Source organism: Fundulus heteroclitus, chromosome 20 (genome assembly GCF_011125445.2).
Source record: "Fundulus heteroclitus isolate FHET01 chromosome 20, MU-UCD_Fhet_4.1, whole genome shotgun sequence".
NCBI lineage: Eukaryota > Metazoa > Chordata > Actinopteri > Cyprinodontiformes > Fundulidae > Fundulus > Fundulus heteroclitus.
Genome location: NC_046380.1, coordinates 12,542,832 through 12,562,567, shown reverse-complemented (window position 1 = coordinate 12,562,567; position 19,736 = coordinate 12,542,832). Strand labels below are relative to the sequence as shown.

Genomic DNA, 19,736 nt, shown 5'->3' with positions numbered 1-19,736 from the left:
TTGACAACACTTACAACACACCTGACACAGAATCCCTCATGCTGCACCATTTGGTAGCACATCCAATTCATTTGATCAATTATTGTTGATTATAAGGAGAGATAATTAATACCCAACTAATGTGGCCAGTAGTTGTCCTCATTTGTAGCGTGAAGGTTATTTTTCCACACATGATCATGTAATTTATTTAATAAAGGAATACCTCAAAACTTCGGGTAGAATGAAGGAGTTTACTTTTCCCCAGAACTTCTATAAATATGTTTTAGGTTTTATTTTCTGAATAATATTTATTTTCAAAGCATCCAAACAGACAACAACATTTTTTTAATAAGACAAGTAACTGGGGTGAAAAAATAATACAAATTACCAGCATGTATGATTTAAAAGAATTAACTTGAAACTTTTATGTCTAAAAACATGGACATCCACTACTGTGTTTTAAGTTCCTTTACATAAAAATAGAGCCATCTTTTATATGCTAACATACAATGGTTACTTCTTATATCACAATCATAATTTTAATTGATGTATTCTATGGATTTAAATGAAACCTAAGGACATTTGGTAAATAACATTTATTGTAATAAGCATTTCTTGGCAATATTTATTATACATTTGGAAAGTCTGTTTGTTTCCTTTTAAACGGTGCCCTATTTGTAAGGAATATTCACGTGCAGGTTGAACAGCAAACCTAAGTATTATTAGTTGATTCCGAGCTGATCCCACAAGTGTCCAATAGGGTTGTGGTAAAGATTGCAAGCAGGTCATTCCTCTTCACTTCCAAATTGTGGAGGTGGGTACTTATGAACCCTGTTCTATAGGGGCGAGTATTTTCATTTTGGAGGATAGAGTTCTGTCCCTAAGAGTGGAGAAATAAAACTGCTACTGGTTGCATCCTACATAATTAAGTACGCTACTCAACCAATAAATGCATCCATAACAAATCTGAAAGCATTTATCTGGAAATGAAAAGGATTCCAAACAGCATAAGATGTATCATCAAAAATCATTTTTACAACAAAGAAATAAATTTGCCAAACAAAAATGTGCTTACTGTTTTTGCATATGCTCAGATGATTAACTCCCTCTCAGTACCTGCATAGAAATTTCTCCAATTTGATATACATTTCATATAAATTTGGCTACTTAAAAGGGAATTTATTATTTTTGAGGGTTTAAAGTATTTGTGGTTATGTATGATCAATGCTTTGTGGGTCTTGGAGACAAAAAAACAACAATTTACATGCCTTGGTCTCATTAATTCTGAATCAATACAGTGGTAATTTTCTAAGAATATTTATGGCATGCCATATATAACTTTTGTTACACTTTCCAGTCTAAGATTTCTTTGTGAAAAAAGTAAGGTATTAAAATATTTTGAATATATATATGATACACATTTGTAAATTATGCCAGTTTCTAAAATTCTAAGTTTTCAGTGTTTAATTTCAGTAAAAGATGCAGATAGTTAAGAAAACAAAACAGAAAAGCTGCAGAAACAAAGCACAAAGGAAAACCATCAATAGATCCATAGCCGTAATGATGTGTCTAACCACAGAATGAACTGTTCCCACGGGGGGCCAGCTGGTCGTTTCATTTTAGGGCCACACGTGCACTGCAGTTGCAAACATTTATCACAGAGCAATGGGATGTTATGGACTCTGGGAGAAAAGAGCAATGTGGATTACTCACACACAAACACACACACACGCACACACACACGCAGGTTTACACAAGGACACGCTTGCTACAAAAGCTGATGCATGAAAAACAAAGCCCCACACATACACTGTAAGACCCTAAACTAATGCCTGTGTACTTTATTCTTCTCCTTGCTCACACACAGACTCCAACCCAAGGCCAGAGGGAGTGCAAGGGAAAAAAAATAGTCACAGCTGCTAGCCATATAATGATAACCTGCTGCCTTAATAGCCCTCCAACTAACAGTAGGGTGCAGTGGCTTGTCAACAAAACAATAGCAGAGACATTTTCTGTGGTCAGACTCTGTCACAATGTAATCATTTTGATTTGGACTGTTTGCATTAATAAAGTAATTCAATGTAGCTACGGCTGATAGATAGAGATATATTTGTACATGTTGAATTGACACCTCATGCTTATCGAGTTGCTTTGCATTTCATCATAAAGGATCGCTTACACTATATTTTATTAAGTATTCCATAATTACTCCAAGGAATTTAAATAAGAATTTTAACTGGGAATCTTACTTACACGTTAGATTTGGATTACTTACGAGGTTATTCACAAACATTTGTAGAGCAAACGTCCTCAACGGAGGATAAGCAATGCTTCATAGTAATCTACGAGATTGTATCAGGAGACATTTTGATAAAGATAAATAGTGTAGTTTTCACATTTAATTCAGCAAATTTTGGTACCACATATCTTCAGGTTTAGACTGATCATTTGTTTTTATTTGACATTCTGGAAAAGATCTGCCTATTGCCAAATTGGTATGCTTTTTCTTTACCTTCACCTAAATGTTTGAAAACATTAAAATATATAAATACTCTTACCCTAAACAATAATGTATGTTATTTCTTGCAAACTACTAGAGATAAGATTTCAACAACCTGTTTGTTTGCAAGATCCAAATATTTTATTTCTGCTGAAAGGATAACAAAGCTATATTAGTGACATACAATTAATTTATTTTTCATATATAGAAAATTCTATCCTTACATAAATCCGTTCTGAAAAAAAATTCACCAGTATATTGTGAACATGAGCATTAGCTTTGCACGTTGTTCTTACAACACATAGCAGGTTTTATACAAGCTACTTCATGGACATGGTAATTGCTCCCAGCTCAAAGACTTGAAGAAACCTGACATAATTCTTTGGGAGTGGTAGAGATAAAATAAGCCTCCTTTAATGAGAATCTAATTTGTGCCGAGCTTAAACACTCATGCTTAAGCAACACATTTTATGCGCTGTAGGGATTAGATCATGTAGGTATTGAGTTAAATTGCACTTTTGCTCACACTACATTTCTGTAGTGTGAGCAACTGAACACATAATGTTACATGCTTATGGTGTATCACAGTTGAACTAATCAGATACAAACAATGTGTTATTGCTAACAAGTGGGACTTTAAGGACCCCAGGAAATCTACTAAAAGCTTTCAGGCGGGGTTAAACAAGAGGTCAAAGCATTTCTTCCATTTATATATTCACTCTCCTGGGTAGTGCTCTATGTCCTGATAAAAGGACAGAATAATGCATTTTTATCAAACAAGGTTCTGTTTTATAAGCTTTCTAAAAAAGCAGAGTAGAAGAAGTCTTGTAAACATACCAAGCATAAAAAGCAGTTGGCCAATGATGAATAAAAACTACTGCTGAATGAGATGTATTACATTGCTAAAGTCAAGTAAACATGATACATATACACATATACATACACACACACACACATACATACATACATACATACATATATATATATACATATACATATATATGTACATACATATACATATATATATATGTACATACATATACATATATATATATATGTACATACATATACATATATATATTAGGGCTGGGCAAGTTAACGCGTTAATTTCGCGTTAATTCATTAGACTATTAACGGCGATATTTATTTTATCGCGCATTAACGCATGTTGCTCACATGCTTTCAGTCAGTGTCAGTCAGCAGGCGCGCTGACTGCAGCGCGCTGTCACGGCAGCACTCTCCCGCTCCCCCTCCCCTCTCGTACATGGCTCAGCGGCGCCAGCCAATCAGCACGCAGGCTCAGCCTGGCCCGCCCGCTCAGCTCTCACACAAACTTAATACACAAACAGCTGAGAGAGACCGCAGCAGCGAAAAAACATGAACAGAGGAAGTAGCACCGTTTGGCTTTATTTTAATACCGTAAATGAAATCAAGCTGTATGTTTTGTAAAAAGCCGGTTAATTTCAGTGGAAACACAACAAATTTATCTAAGCACGTGAAAAAACATGAAAACGTCGAGCCCCAAAAACGGAGAGGAGACGAAACTTCTGTCACTGCCCCGACAGACCCACAGACTTCTCTGACTGAGGCGTTTCAGTCCTCCAGGGAACATCCAGGTAGATCAGTGGATGGATGGATGGATGGATGGATGTTACTGGAGCCCACACATAACATGTAATTAAGACCTTGAAAGAACCCAGTACATATATTAAAAAGTGTTATTTAAGATAAGATAACATTAGCTAATCCTTTTTTTATCCCACGACGGGGAAATTTATAGGATTAAAGCAACAGGCAGGTGCACACAACACAGACAAAATTACATAAGGATTGAAATATATAAGAGGTGGATTAGCGAAAAAACACTGAACATAACATTATTATTATTATTATTATTATTATTATTATTATTATTATTATTATTATTATTATTTAATTGTAATAATAAAATAAAAACCACAAAACCCAAAAGGTCAACAGTTTCATGATACATCAAGCTTAGGGACTGGCTAATATACAGCAGGTCAAAAAAAGGCCATATTTTGCCTGCAGTGCTTGCTGTTCTCTTATGAAGAAAAGATCAAGTAGTGCACTAAATTCAATAGATGGGTTGAAAATATCCAGTATAAAATAAGTGCTACAAATGTTACAACACTTTTGTTCATATGGCAGCAGAACATTAAAATAAAAGTGCTCTTTACACTACTTTTGAATTTATTCTTGGAGTTTGTAAATACAATGCGATTAATCGCGATTAATCGCGATTAATCAGGGCGATTAATCGCGATTAAATATTTTAATCGTTGCCCAGCCCTATATATATATATATATATATACACATATATATACACATATATATATATATATATATATATATATATATATATATATATATATATATATATATATATATATATATATATACACATATACACATATATATATATATATATATATATATATATACACATATACACCATATATATATATATATATATATATATATATATATATATATATATATATATATATATATATATATATTAGGGCTGGGCAAGTTAACGCGTTAATTTCGCGTTAATTCATTAGACTATTAACGGCGATATTTATTTTATCGTGCATTAACGCATGTTGCTCAAATGATTTCAGTCAGTGTCAGTCAGCAGGCGCGCTGACTGCAGGCAGCACTCTCCCGCTCCCCCTCCCCTCTCGTACATGGCTCAGCGGCGCCAGCCAATCAGCACGCAGGCTCAGCCTGGCCCGCGCACTCAGCTCTCACACAAGCTTAACAAACAAACAGCTGAGAGAGACCGCAGCACGCAGCAGCGAAAAAACATGAACAGTGGAAGTAGCACCGTTCGGCTTTATTTTAATACCGTAAATGAAATCAAGCTGTATGTTTTGTAAAAAGCCGGTTCATTTCAGTGGAAACACAACAAATTTATCTAAGCACGTGAAAAAACATGAAAACGTCGAGCCCCAGAAACGGAGAGAGGAGACGAAACTTCTCTCATTGCCCCGACAGACCCACAGACGTCACTGACTGAGGCGTTTCAGTCCTCCAGGGAACATCCAGGTAGATCAGTGGATGGATGGATGGATGGATGGATGGATGTTACTGGAGCCCACACATAACATGTAATTAAGACCTTGAAAGAACCCAGTGCATATATTAAAAAGTGTTATTTAAGATAAGATAACATTAGCTAATCCTTTTTTTATCCCACAACGGGGAAATTTATAGGATTAAAGCAACAGGCAGGTGCACACAACACAGACAAAATTACATAAGGATTGAAATATATAAGAGGTGGATTAGCGAAAAAACACTGAACATAACATTATTATTATTATTATTATTATTATTATTATTATTATTATTATTATTATTATTATTATTATTTAATTGTAATAATAAAATAAAAACCACAAAACCCAAAAGGTCAACAGTTTCATGATACATCAAGCTTAGGGACTGGCTAATATACAGCAGGTCAAAAAAGGCCATATTTTGGCTGCAGTGCTTGCTGTTCTCTTATGAAGAAAAGATCAACTAGTGCACTAAATTCAATAGATGGGTTGAAAATATCCAGTATAAAATAAGTGCTACAAATGTTACAACACTTTTGTTCATATGGCAGCAGAACATTAAAATAAAAGTGCTCTTTACACTACTTTTGAATTCATTCTTGGAGTTTGTAAATACAATGCGATTAATCGCGATTAATCGCGATTAATCAGGGCGATTAATCGCGATTAAATATTTTAATCGTTGCCCAGCCCTAATATATATATATATATATATATATATACACACAAAAAAATATAGCCCCAGCACAGGTTCAGTCGATGCATGCCTTCCATACTCTGATTTCTTGAGAAAGGTTCTCATTACAATAACGTGAGGGAAAAAATGCAATACTGGGCAAAGCAGATGAGAAAAGAAAAGGAAAACTAATTAATGAATGGTGGGAATCTCTCCTAATTTTGGAAGCAATAGAATTGTAAAATAAGACACCAAGTGCCACTTACTCAAAGACAAAAAAAGAAAAGCTGTGAAAGAAAAGAGAAAAAAGACACAAGAGCAAGAGGGATGGAGGAATATCCAGGGGCATCAGCTCAGTGATTATTTGCGTCCCATACTTTACCCTAGTGGCACAGGACTCAATCAGATTCTCCTCATTCTTGCCCATGCATTAGCTTAGCAAGCAGAGACCTTCTTTTGCTCCCTCAATTAAATGCCCACCCACACATAATTAACGACTGTTTTGTCCACAGATCAATAATGGGCCTGTTCATTAAAAGTCCGTTTGCCTCCTCAAAGATCCCCTAGCTTAGCTCACCGTCACATCTTAGGAGGTGACGGTGTACAGAATTCACATTCAGGTTGGTGTCTGACTTGTGCAAGGCAGCAAAGAAAGTCAAAGGGGTGATGAAAGGAAAAAGGAAATATATGGAAATCCTTTGAAACAGAATCTAAGTACTAACGGTAGCTCTGAATTGTGGCAGAGCTTTTTGCCTTACTGTTCATCCCTTAAGATTACATTTTAACCGTGTAATACTCTGGGGATCCAGTATGTTCTGCAAACCTAGCAATGAATAAAGACTTAATTTGGGCTATGTCAAAGACTGTAGATTCTTTCAACAACTTGTAGCATTTTAATTATAATAATAATAATCTTTATTGTAATTGCAACATACATTCCAAAGAAATGTGTTCTTTGTATTTAACCCATCCCTTTGGGGAGCAGTGGGTGGCGCCCGGGAAGCAATCGGGGGTTAAGGGTCTTGCTCAGAGTGGCAGTTGAACCCATAACATCTGGGACACAAGCTCAATGCTCTAACCACTAGGACACCACTCCCCAAACCTTTTATCCAACATATCCTTTCTTTAATAGATATTTGCTAAAACGTATTAAACAAAAGTAGCAAAATAGACTGATCATGCTGACATTGTGATCATATATTTAAATGTATGTTTGTATCCCCTTTTGCTGCTAAGACAGCCCTGACTCATCAAGGCATGGGCTCCAGTAGAAGAAAGTATGGCTTAACTGCATTAGATGTATTATCACTGTGAGCTTGTAGGAAACAAAATATATATATCTACAAATCTGAAAAGTATAATGGTAAAACTGTGTTTTTTTATATAACTTGATATAGCTCTACTTTTCTTTTTACTTTCTTTTACTTTTTTGTTACTTTTTGCCCCGGTAGCAGCTCTACACTTCCGTAGATACCAGCTAATCAGACAGACACCCTGTATTACACTGCTAAGACAGTTTACGTAAAATGGTGTACACGGTTTGCAAAAATTACAAAATTTCGAAGCCCTAATCATCCACTGTCTTGAAATGAGTTCACCTTTATTACTTGTGAGGTCCCTGATCTGGGGTGCCCATACCTGGACCTGGGAGCATAGGATGTGTGTGCTGAGTGAGTGTGTGTAAAGCGTCCCTTTTTTTCTCTTGTGTGGTTAAGAGCGTTTGCTCTGGGGTCCCTTTTGGGCGTTGGGGGTTCTGGTTCCCCTGGCATCTCCCTCAGTGCTCTGGTGGGCTGGTCGTTGGCTTCTCACAACCACTATTGAACACTTCTCTTATAGATTACATACACAAGTGCACTCTCACAAACACCTACAGGTGCTTGGATCCTGGTCCTTACAGGTTCATGCTCTACATATAAACCCTATAGATAGCTTTGGCTGTCACTATATACATCTTCTATGAAATATTACTACGTATTTCTCAGTGATGGGCAGAGTGAGGGAAGAGTCTTCTTACACTTGCCATCTTGATACAACGCATCTTGTTTCAGAATGTCCCCTAAGTAAGTTATCGACGTCCAGCTGGCCATCTACGTGATGTAGACAAAAACGTGATTCTTTAGACTATGCAGTTTGTTTCCTATCTTTTTGGGTCCAGTTCTATAACTTACATGCTCATTGTTGACACATTTGACATTGTACAGGGGTTAGCACAGGCCCTCTGGGTAGTCTGTCGCTATGTCGGCCCACTGACCCACTTCACAAAAGATGTAGTTGTGGATGCTCTGAACCAGTCTTGTAGTCATTGTCTGGCCATGGTCAAACTCACTCAAATCCTATTTTTATCTGTTTTTGATTAAGAGATAACCCATGTTATTTACTTAATCTATCAGTGGTCTTAATGGTATGTTTGATTAATAAATTACAACTATTGCCCTACTATTGACAGTCCCCACATCAACGTTGCAACCTATAACTGCCACCACCATTTGCAGACACACCCACAAAAGATCTGCCTGTTACTTCTTAAAAGATATAGATCAATAAATGGCAAGAGGAGTTGGATTCTGTTAGAGCATTCCTTACTGCCAGCCACCTGTCTGAGCTAAAACACCAAATGATTGGACCAAACATTGCTTCAATCTTGAGGATACACAGAACAAATATAAACCCAAACACATACTTTTTCCCACTTTAATGATTAGTGTATGTTATACTGTTGCCTCTCAGCTCTTCCATCTGTCACTGAATCACAACATCTCTGGAGATGGATAACAGGGTTTAAACACGCAGCAGTCTCATACTTGGTAATGTTTTTATTGTGTTTTTATCAACCATCTAAAGCACTATCTTAGAACGATAGTATGACATTAGCTGGCTTGTTTTGCATGAATGCTGCCAGAAACTGGCACCCAATTTCAAAAGTAACCATATTATCTATGTACTTTCAGATTGTATCCTTATAACTTACTTTTTTTGTTCATTTGTTTGTTTTTTTAACCTTAAACTCAACCTGATCCCAATGCTCTGAGGAAAATTCTGACCAGGTTGGCCAGGTAGCCTTCATACAGGATAAATGTAAAGACATTTTGCTTAAAATAATTTGAAGCTATTTACATTCTCGCTATACATGTAGCCTATATGCATAGGCTACATGGCATTTGTAAAGTTGTGCACTTTAAAAGACAAACAGTAATGGCAATGAAAAAAAAATCTTCATGACAAAGGCAAAACAAAAACAAAACACACAGAGACTAAATTAAATTGGCAAACATCTCATAAAACACAAATATTTTCTTCAGCTGCCTGTAAGGTCCCAACCAAATTTTTCAGAGCCAATTTAGAATCCTTTCATCCATGGTCAGTCTTGCTGCAGATGGATTCTCTTGAGTAACATCTGGCATTCTCTAAACAGTGTGGATCCCCCTATTCACTCTCTTGTTCATAAGCTGGTGTAAAATTGCCCTGTTGAAACAGTTCCACAGTGGATTCCTCATTCAGTGAAAATCTGTCTTTATTTTTCCGTAATGTGCAAAACACCGTCACATAAGTTTGCTCTGTCTGTTTCTTTAAACTGATGAATGTGGCAGAATGGCTCTGAATTCCCCGGCTCCCAGTACTATGATGTGTGCCAGTCTCTTGGATTATGAGACATATGGAGGCGTGTGAGCACAAATGCATGAGCAAATAAATTCAGGAAGTTCAACGTAGTTTTACAGACAAGGCTTGCAGACAGTGAAAACTAACAAAGGGATGACCCTTTTCACCCACTAAAATATTGGAATTCTTTAGAAAGAGACACATTAAATTAAGTAAACTGATAAATAGGTTTCTAATGCCTAGAAGAAAGTCATTTTTTTATCTTATACATTTTGGCTTAATATTATAATTTTAGTTTAAAGTAGTTAATCCGGATCATGACTTGTCATGCCTGAGAGATTTTCTAGTCTAAAGCAAACTGTTCCTAAATATTAAATTAGAAGATTTAATTATTGGTAAACATTCATAATAAAAAAATAAACAGATATGGCAATGTATTAGCTAGATGGTTTGATACAAAAACACAGCAACTATGACATCAGCATATCTCTCAATTTTAGACTTATATATTGATACATTATTAATACAGCTACAGCTGGTGCTACAGTTGGACAAAATAGATCAGTTACTGAGAGAAAGAAAACAGAGTGACATCAAATTATCCTCCTTAGCCAGACAGTAAGTCTACTGCTGTCTGTCATGTGGCCTGGGAACTATACCAGATCAGTGTACGTGTAACAAGTTCTAGTGATCAAAGCTTGCGTGTGTATGAAGTACCAACCTCATAGTGTGCTCAGTAAGTCTGGTTTTGATCAGTGCAGAAGGATTTAAAGCAAGTAATACCTCATCCTGGCTTGCTACCAGTGACATACTTTTACCCAGTTCCAACTCTTTGAACTGTCGTTCCTCTCTGGGGTGAAGAAAAAGCACAATAATTTCTTTTCAAACAACTTTTTTGTATCCTTTGGTTATGGTTTTGAAGTCTAATGGATATTTTTTTTCTCATCTGTGGAACAACATTTTGTAAACACAGGATTTAAATCCTGTAAAAAAGAACATTAGACAAGTGCATTGACATTGATTGTAATCTTTGAGATAAGAAGTGACTTTATTCTGGATAAAAACTAAAGGCAATAACTAAGCATTTTAATACTGCATTGGCACAAAAATAGTGTGCAAAGACAAATGGAGACACTCTTTTGCAACATCTAAGGTTACATTAGGGATATATATATATATATATATATATATATATATATATATATATATATATATATATATATATATATATATATATATATATATATATATATAAAAACCTACTATATATAAACCAATTTAGTTAAGTCTTACGAATGTGAATTATATCCAATGAAATATATAATACCACCAGATCCAGTTGGTCAAAGACTGCACTCAAGTAAAAAATGTTGTCCCAAGTAGATTGCTAAAATGATGACCTGTACAGTATAGCAATGTGTGGTTTCCTCTGTGACTGATCCTTCTCTGATCATGTAAAATAAATAATTGAACTAAGATAATTCACAAGGCAAATATCAAATAAAAATCTAAATATCTTCTTAGTATTTCTTTGTAAAGGACATAACTGCAAAACTCAAAGAATTGCATCTATATAATCTGAACACAATAATGGATAGGCTGATATTAGGCAGAATACTCAATAAAACAATAATCCCCTTGCAAGTTTTGTTAGGCATACAGTATGGGATTTTTTTCATAAAACTAACAGCTGCAAATGTTCTTTCTTAAAAGAAAAATCAGAAAATAACTACTATTGTGTATATTGTGACATAAATGTTAATATAATGTAAGAACAGCTGCTGAGAATTCCTTAGTTATATTTGAGTGGCACAACAGTTATTTGTTATAATGCTACTGTGTCTGGTAATAAATGTGAAGGCACCATGTAGGGCTATGACAGGGCTCCAGGATATTTCTTGTGACATAATAGAAAACAAAAAAAGTATATCAGAAAACGGATAATATTTAGGTGTAAAACTGTCATCACCTCTCGGTTATTTTTTTATTTATACAGTATACGTATGTTCATTTTAGTCCGAAGGAAATGTGCTGACCAGTCTGCAACAGCCACTCTTTAACTGCAATACAATAAAAAGATTTAGATATTTAGTATATATTAAACTATGCTCAACCATGCTGAGAGACTCTTACCTTGAACCAAGTATGTTTACTCTGGGCACCACATTTTGCTAAGAAATTTGTTTCTCCTTCTTTAATGTAACTCTTGTACCAAGAGCTGTGGATGTTTACTAGAATACATCTATTTACCCTGTTGGGCTTGTTTTTTAATTGATAGTTACAAACTCAAAAGCAAGAATTCTGTCATTTTTTTCCTGATTTTTGTCCACATGTTTTTCATTGCAAAACATTAATTTTGTGTGCTGAATTTTAGCAAAGTAGAATTCTCCAGAAGACTGGGACTTATTTCAGCAGGACATTGGCAGGCCATTTGGGTTCTTTTAGATACACATACACACACAAGAATACAAGCAGCTGGAAAATATTACCACTTCCCCCACCGGATCTATCAGATTATACTATGCAGTACATTCAATTACATATGAGAGCAGATGGTGTAAACAAAATCAAACATGCATAATCTTGAGATTGGATCCTTCGGTTAGATATTAACTCTGATAGTCAAAGGCCTGACACAGGACTAGACATATTAAGAGGAGTCTGTAAGGCCAGTAAGCTTACTGACTCAGAGGTTTTTAAAAAGTGGGGTAATCCAGAAGAAATACATGCATGTACTATTTGCTGCATTCAGAAAGAAGCAAAATTACTCCCATACACACATGCATGCATGCACACACAACACAACACAACAACCCAGACACAGATATTTTCCCCTTTTTGCCTCAACAACAAACTTGCCTATTCTATTATGGAAATTAAGAACTGATTACCTCAGATGTGATACTGCCAAAGAAATAAGTTGTGAATGCAATAGAATTGTGTAATTGTTTTCAATTTAATAACTCAATACGTTTTCAAACTTGACAGCAATTCTCAGAGTACAACTTAAACACATTACTGACAATTTTATTGTTTTAGTTATATCGGGCCCGTATTCATGAATCCAGAATTGCAATCCTATGGCCTACCACCCATTTCTGTATGATGCACAATAAAATGTCTTAAAGCTGTGCCAACCACTGATAAATTTGACAACAATATTACACAGCTTTGATTTTTCAGAGGGCAAGCATGCATGAAAGTAGATAACAGCTAAATAAAGATTGAACAGTCTGCTGGCCAGATTAGTAATGGTTTTCCTGTCACCTTTTTCCCCTAAGTACTTCATGGACAATGGTGTATGCAAATAACAGACTCACCGTTCCTTAGCCCGATGACCTTGCTGTCACTCCGTGTGAATGATGACTCTTAGGTCCTTCAGCTTGACAGTACTCCTGCTCCAACATTCTTCTTGAACTTCTAAAAAAAGATAAATAAAACATACCCAAGGGTGAACTTCTTTGTTTTGTTTTTTTTTTCAGATAAAGTGAATAAATTCCCCAGTTAGATTTTAATCAGAGTGTTAAGGGGCAGGTGAGTGGATGGAGGGGGGGAAGCATGGGGGGGGGGACGCAATCTGCTAATGGAATGTGTAGAAAAATGGTGGGATGAAAAGGGATAATAAAATAGACGACAAAAAAGACACCTTAGATCTGCCTGGAGAAAATAAGAGTGAGTTATTGGGCTGGCTGTAAAGTGGTTTAAACAAACACAATCATTAACTGCTTTCCTCATCTGCAGTACAAGGTTGAGGGAGCGATGTTTCGGGACGGATGAGAATGAGGAGGAGGTGGAGTCTGCAATCTTCATTTAATTACCCGCTTCACACCCCCAGCCTCCCAGACCCTCACAGACCCTTATACCAGAGATCCCTTGATATTACACTGTAGCTCCTTGACTGTTAATTACTATCTAACCACACAAACTTTGTCCTAATGATGAAATAAAAAATAAAAAAACTCCCGTTATCCAGTGAGTCTAGATTACAAGCCAGAAACCCTGTAAGCAAGATGAAATTCAGGGATTTAGGCCTTTTAATTTAGCAGGACATGATTAATCTCCCGATTAGCTGGAATAGAGGTCATTTAAACTGGGTATATGTTTGTTTAGCTGACGCATGCTGATCGCTTATAAGGGACAAGTGCCCGAGATGAAACTTTAATAAAAGTTGTGGGGCATAAAGAATCATCATCATGACGTTGGCAATTATAAAACTATCTAATAAATCTATGACATTTTTCATCACCAGTCAGACATCTATGAAGGAATTAAAGAATTATCTGTCTCTTCTAAAGTAGGCTGTGGTTTATCCATTTTCATGTCACAGTAGGATAAATAAAAAGCTCTCCAATGGCATGGTACCACGTTTGGATAAGATTCGGCCTGAGATGGTGAAGGCTATGGACATTGTAACTGCCGTGGTGGTCCCAATAAAAAAAAGAAAAAAAGTGGATGGGAGAATGTGTTCCAACTATCTTGGGATCACTCTTCTTGGCATCCTCAGATAAAGTTTACACTGCGTTGTTGGAGAGGAGGCTCCAACTGATTATTAAACCTCAGATCTGCAAAGAGGAACAGTGGACCAAATCTTTACATTCACAGAATTACTGGAGGGATCATGTGAGTATGCTTGTCATCTGCATGTGTTTTGTAATTCTGAAGAATGTTTCATGGCTGTGTCCCACAAAGTATTTTGTAGGAGTGCTGCTGGGAGAGTTCAGGGTATTTGGCTGGCTTTTAAGGGCTATTGCATCCTTGCATGCCAAAAGCAGGAGATGTGTCTGCAGTCTCAGCATAAAGACAAGCTTGTTCTCAGTTTGTGCTGGAATGTGTTCATGTAATTGGCTGTGTTTCGATTTAGTGCGTAATTTCTGAAATCAAACTTTCAGATTTATTTTACTGTCAATACATCTTTTAAATTGTGTGTCCCACAATATATAATAGAGTGCAGTGGGAACTCTTTTTGTTGCCAACATGTCCCTTTGTTGCCCAATGGAAATTCAATTCAATTAAAAAAAATATGTTATTACTCCCAAAGGATTAATAAAGTAGGTTTATTTGCAGGTTTCTTTAAAGAGTTGATGTAGATGTTGATGACAGTGGAGAGAACAGATCTTCTGTAGTCTTATGGTGCGTTCACACCGAACACGAATGAGGCGGCCAGAGCGAGGGATTACATATTATCCCTATGCGAAAGGCGTGGTCAGGAGCAGTGTTGCAGCCCGCAATGCAATCTGCGCGGTGAGCGGAGCGAGAGTGAAGTGCAGCCAGCTGCCACCTCTGCAGCAAGCTCTGGTTTTCTCTCTTGCCGGCTTCTTGCTCAGATCTCCCGCTGTTCTTGCCTTTGTTGTACGGGTAATCCGTCCCCGAATCGGGATAACAGTTTCAGATTCTGGACAGAGGGAAGAACCGTGGGAAGCAGCCTTATCCAGCCGTAGCTCCTAGACTCCCCAAAGTGGGAGCATTTTTGAAGGATCTGCTGGACCCGCAGGGATGCCAACACTGATGTTCTGTCATGAATCGAGGACAGATTGACCCAGTATTCAGCCAGACAAGCAGGGTGAGTGAAAAAGCAGGTTTAATGGAGGCGATCTTGACAATACAGGGAAAGGCAGGCTCAATGATCAGTATGGCAGTCCAAACACTGGTACACGAAAAGCAGTCCAAAAACAGGCAGGAGAACAGACAGGGATAAGGCAAGCTCGGATAATCCTAAGGCAGATTTGGGTCGGTAAAGCGGGTAAGCAGTCGGACATGGCAGGAAAAACAGGTTCAGGATACAGGCTGGCTCAGAAGTAAAAAAAAAAAAAAAAAAGGCAGTTGGGTAACGTCAACAGAAAGACACAAAGGGAATGCTGGACAAAACTCACCAAGGGCTCGTAAAGACAATGATCTAGCCGAGTGCAGGAGACAGAGTAGAGGAGTGAGCAGGTGAATGGAGTGAAACTAATTACCAGAATGGGTGGAGCTGATCAGGGGGGAAAAGTGGCTGGAAGTAAAACTGAAGCTGATTGGATGGAGACTGGTGAAGGGGAGTGACAGAAAGACAAATAGGGTGGTGAGAAAGAGGTGAAAGAATGCTGGCAGGTGAACTGAATAAAGGCTGGTGACAGAAGTGTTCGGAGCAGGCTAGAAGAACTGATAACATAAAACAAAGTACAAAATCAAACCACAACAAAACCCAAATCGTGACATGTTCAGCTTTCCACATTGAACACAGCACCGTGACTTGCTTGGTAAAATCCTGCTCCGCCCTGTTGAGTTGAACAGACAAGCGAATAGAATCTCCTCCTATTTGATGATACAGTAAAGCATGGTGAGGCCATTGTCACCGTTTATGTAGGCAAAGAGTCATAGCAAAAATGGGCATGCAATTCACGAGGAAATTTTGCTGTAATCGCGTTCGGTGTTAATGCACCATTGCGGCGAATCCGAAGAATTCTCTGGCTGAAGACACTCTGTTGTGGTGTGACAGTCTGATGAAGAGGACGCTCAAGGTTATACTCAATTGTCTTCATTTTATGAAGAATCACTTTTTGCACAAGAATCTCGAGAGGTCACCCAGAGAGTCACCCAAAACAGAGCCAGTCTCTTTATTAGCTTGTCAAGCTTTTTTTAAACTCACTGTCTCTAAAGCTGCTATCTCAAGAGATGACAGAGATTATACTTTTACACTTTTGAAAATATTATACTTTCCATAACAGACTTAAAGAGGATAGGCAGCATCTTGCTGAAGGACATCAGCTTCTTCAAGAAGTACAGTCTGCTCTGTACCCTTTTTGCAAACGGCTTCACCGTTGCATATCCAGTTCAGCCTGCTCTCTAGGTGAACACTGGGATATGTATACTACCCTTTCACCTCCATTTATTCTAACATGATGTAAGTAGTGTTTGTCTTATTCCCTTTTCTCCTGAAACCTACAATAATGTCCTTTTGTTTTATTCACAATCAAGGTGAGATTATGTTTCCAACCCAACCTACAAAGCATTCCACCAGCTCCCTATGCTCAGCTTCTTGTCCATTCTTGTGTGAGACACACCACGACTGCAGAGTCATCTAATGCTTGAGTAGAATACAGGACTCTGTCTTGTACTGGGAATCGATATATGGGTAAAAAGGAAAGGTGAGCTTACAGTTCCCTGCGGTGCTCATGTACTACTGATTTTCTGGTACACCAACCGTGAGGCTCACAAATATTGGTCTGCTTATCAGGTAGTCTTTTATTCAGGGGTTTGATAATGCCTTCACCTATGTCTTCAGGAGTTTCTGACAAAGCCAATCAGGCTGAATTGTGTTAAATGCACTGGAGAAAACAAAGAACATGATTCTCACAGTGCTGCCTGCTTTATCCAGATGACAGTGTTTTTTTTTTTTAAGCAGATGTATGATGGCATCTTCCACTCCAACTTCACAGTAATAAGCAAACTGCAGGCCTACTGATAGTTTGCTTGTTCAGGTGGGCCAACAGGAGTCTCTCTAGGACATTCATGATGTGGGAAGTAGGGGAAACAGGTCTGTAGCCATTGACGACTGGTACGTGTGTATTCTTTGATATTGGAAAAAGGAAGGAGTTTTTCAACAACATCAACCTTCTTCTGGGTTAGGCTAAGATTGAAGAAGTTCTGTAGAATCCCACAGAGCTACTCTGCACCGGCTTTCAGGAGTCTGGGGCTAACACTATCTGGAACAGCAGCCTTGTGCCGGTCCAGCCTCTCCACCTGTCTCTTTACCTGACTCCTGGAGGCAAAGGGAGCAACACCATCCTCAGATCTGGTTGAAGACAAACATGGAATCATTGAGGGTATACTAATCTTCTGGATCTCACTACACTACTAGTCTTGTAGTAGCACTAGCAAACTGGCAGAAGGCCCGAAATGAATACTCATAGTTTATTTTCTGATAATTAGGAAAACCTAACTTTTTAAAGTAGGACAGGTAATAGAAAAGAATCTTAAGATCTGTACATCACCAGATTTCACCCTGCATTACTTTTATTGAATTAATCATGTACAACCCCTGAGAGCACATGGCAGGGTCCTCTCTGCATCATCCATCTCAAATCCCATGCAGCTTTCCACCTCCCAGTGTGTATATTTTGCTGCATTCTAAGGCTCTCGGGGTGTTTTACACTGATTCCCAGGAGGTAGGAGTCTATTTATACAGGATCTTAAAACAGGATAGCCTAACACATCCAACATTCAAACCCCACCCATACAGCAGCAGCAGCAGCTTTAGGTGGCAACGTTGACACACAACCACATGCCAGTCCAATCTAATCTTTTAATCGATTCAGTTACTTCATGTCTCCGGGTGAGATGGGCCAAGCTAGGGGTGGGGATGAAATATCTTCTGCAGAGATATGATACGATCCTGGAACACATAAGGAAAACACACACAAACTAACAAGCTCACTTATACACACTGTGCCACTCCAACCCCACCCCCAGAGTGCTATGGCGAAGCCTCATGTATCTGTGGGTATTAACAGATCAGCACTGAGCAGCAGCCACCCTGCTTTTAAGTCTTTTCTTGAGGTAGTGCTTCAGAAGCCTTCTGCAGAGGAGGATAAACGCACAGCAATCCCCCAGGCCCAGTGCCTCCTCAACCCTACTCAGTTCTGTCTTTGCTGTGCCCTCGTTCTCCTCCATTCCTCACTTATCCCCACTTTCCTTCAATTCTTCATTATTTCTATCCCACTTCTTTTCCTAAGCATTTCATGCTTTTCGGTACGGCCTTTGTTCCTACCTTTCCTTGCTATTTCTGTGTCTCTTTATCCTTTTTCCCCTCCAGTTTTGTGTCTGTGACTTTCTTGATTCTGTGCCCTCATCTTCCTGTCTTTCACTCGACCTCAGTAATGAACTAGACTTGTAGCTCATCACCCAAAAACGGAAAAAAATGTGACACATTACATTAAAACCTGACATCCATGAACAAGGGCTAAATTCTGAGCCTCAGAACTTACTCCTCAACTCAGTATTTTCCACTTCTCACATATTCATACTTTCCTAATTCCTTCCCCTCTAAGTCTTAAGTAAATAGTTCTTATTAGATGTTACTGGAAGATTGGTTGTACCAATAGTATTCCTTCCCAAACACAAATGTGTTAGCAATCTTATGTAAAATATCAAATATATACTGACATCTCCCTGTACCTGATGCTGCTAAACACCACAGTAAATGGCAAAACCTAAAATTAATTAGATTTTTATCGCATGATCTGCTTCTATTAAATAGTTCAGTGGTCAACTTTAACATCAACAGGCATCTTTTTCTTCTATGTTCGATAATGAAATGTTACTGGTCTTTCTTTTGAATATTTTCTTCCTATTATAATAGTTGTGTGTGTAGAAGTGAAAACAAAACAAGGTTTAAGTTTAAATTCCCACAGTTCAGTTTATATAGATAAAATAACTACAAATGTTCTCTCCATTCTCATCACAATTATTTAGTTTTAGTTGCAGTGAGGCTGATATATGTATACAATACGTATTTATCTATTCAGAGTACCTTAAAACAACATTCAGCCCCTTTGGCTTTGTACCTATTTTGTTACAATTCTAATTTAAATGTTCTTGATCTTATTCTCTGTGCTGGATCTGCATAAAATAGTGCAAGTTAGTCAAGTGAATTGACAAAAAAATTTAAACAAAAAAATATATTTAAAAAAAAATTATCTACCTCCTTTGCAATGAAGACCTCAAAAATTCTGGTGCTACCAATCACCTTAGAAGGTTCACCTAATGAGTGATTTGTCAGTATAAACCTTTTCTGAATGGCCCCAGAGGCTGCAACACGTCTACGCAAGAGATATCACACAATGAAGACAAAGAAGCTAACCAAACAAGTCAGTGAAGTTGTTGAGAAGTACAAGTTAGGGCGAAGTAATAAGAAAA

General features: G+C 37.6%; 1 protein-coding gene across 2 annotated transcripts in view; it reads right to left on the bottom strand.

Moving 5' to 3' along the window:
- LOC105918743 (cadherin-22) overlaps window positions 1–19,736 on the bottom strand; it is a 278,331-nt gene that overhangs the window by 185,183 nt on the left and 73,412 nt on the right. For both annotated transcript variants that reach the window (XM_012853899.3, XM_036151556.1), the window contains exon 2: window positions 13,163–13,262. The gene's annotated coding sequence lies outside the window, so the exon portion shown is untranslated. The remainder of the gene's footprint in view (window positions 1–13,162; window positions 13,263–19,736) is intronic.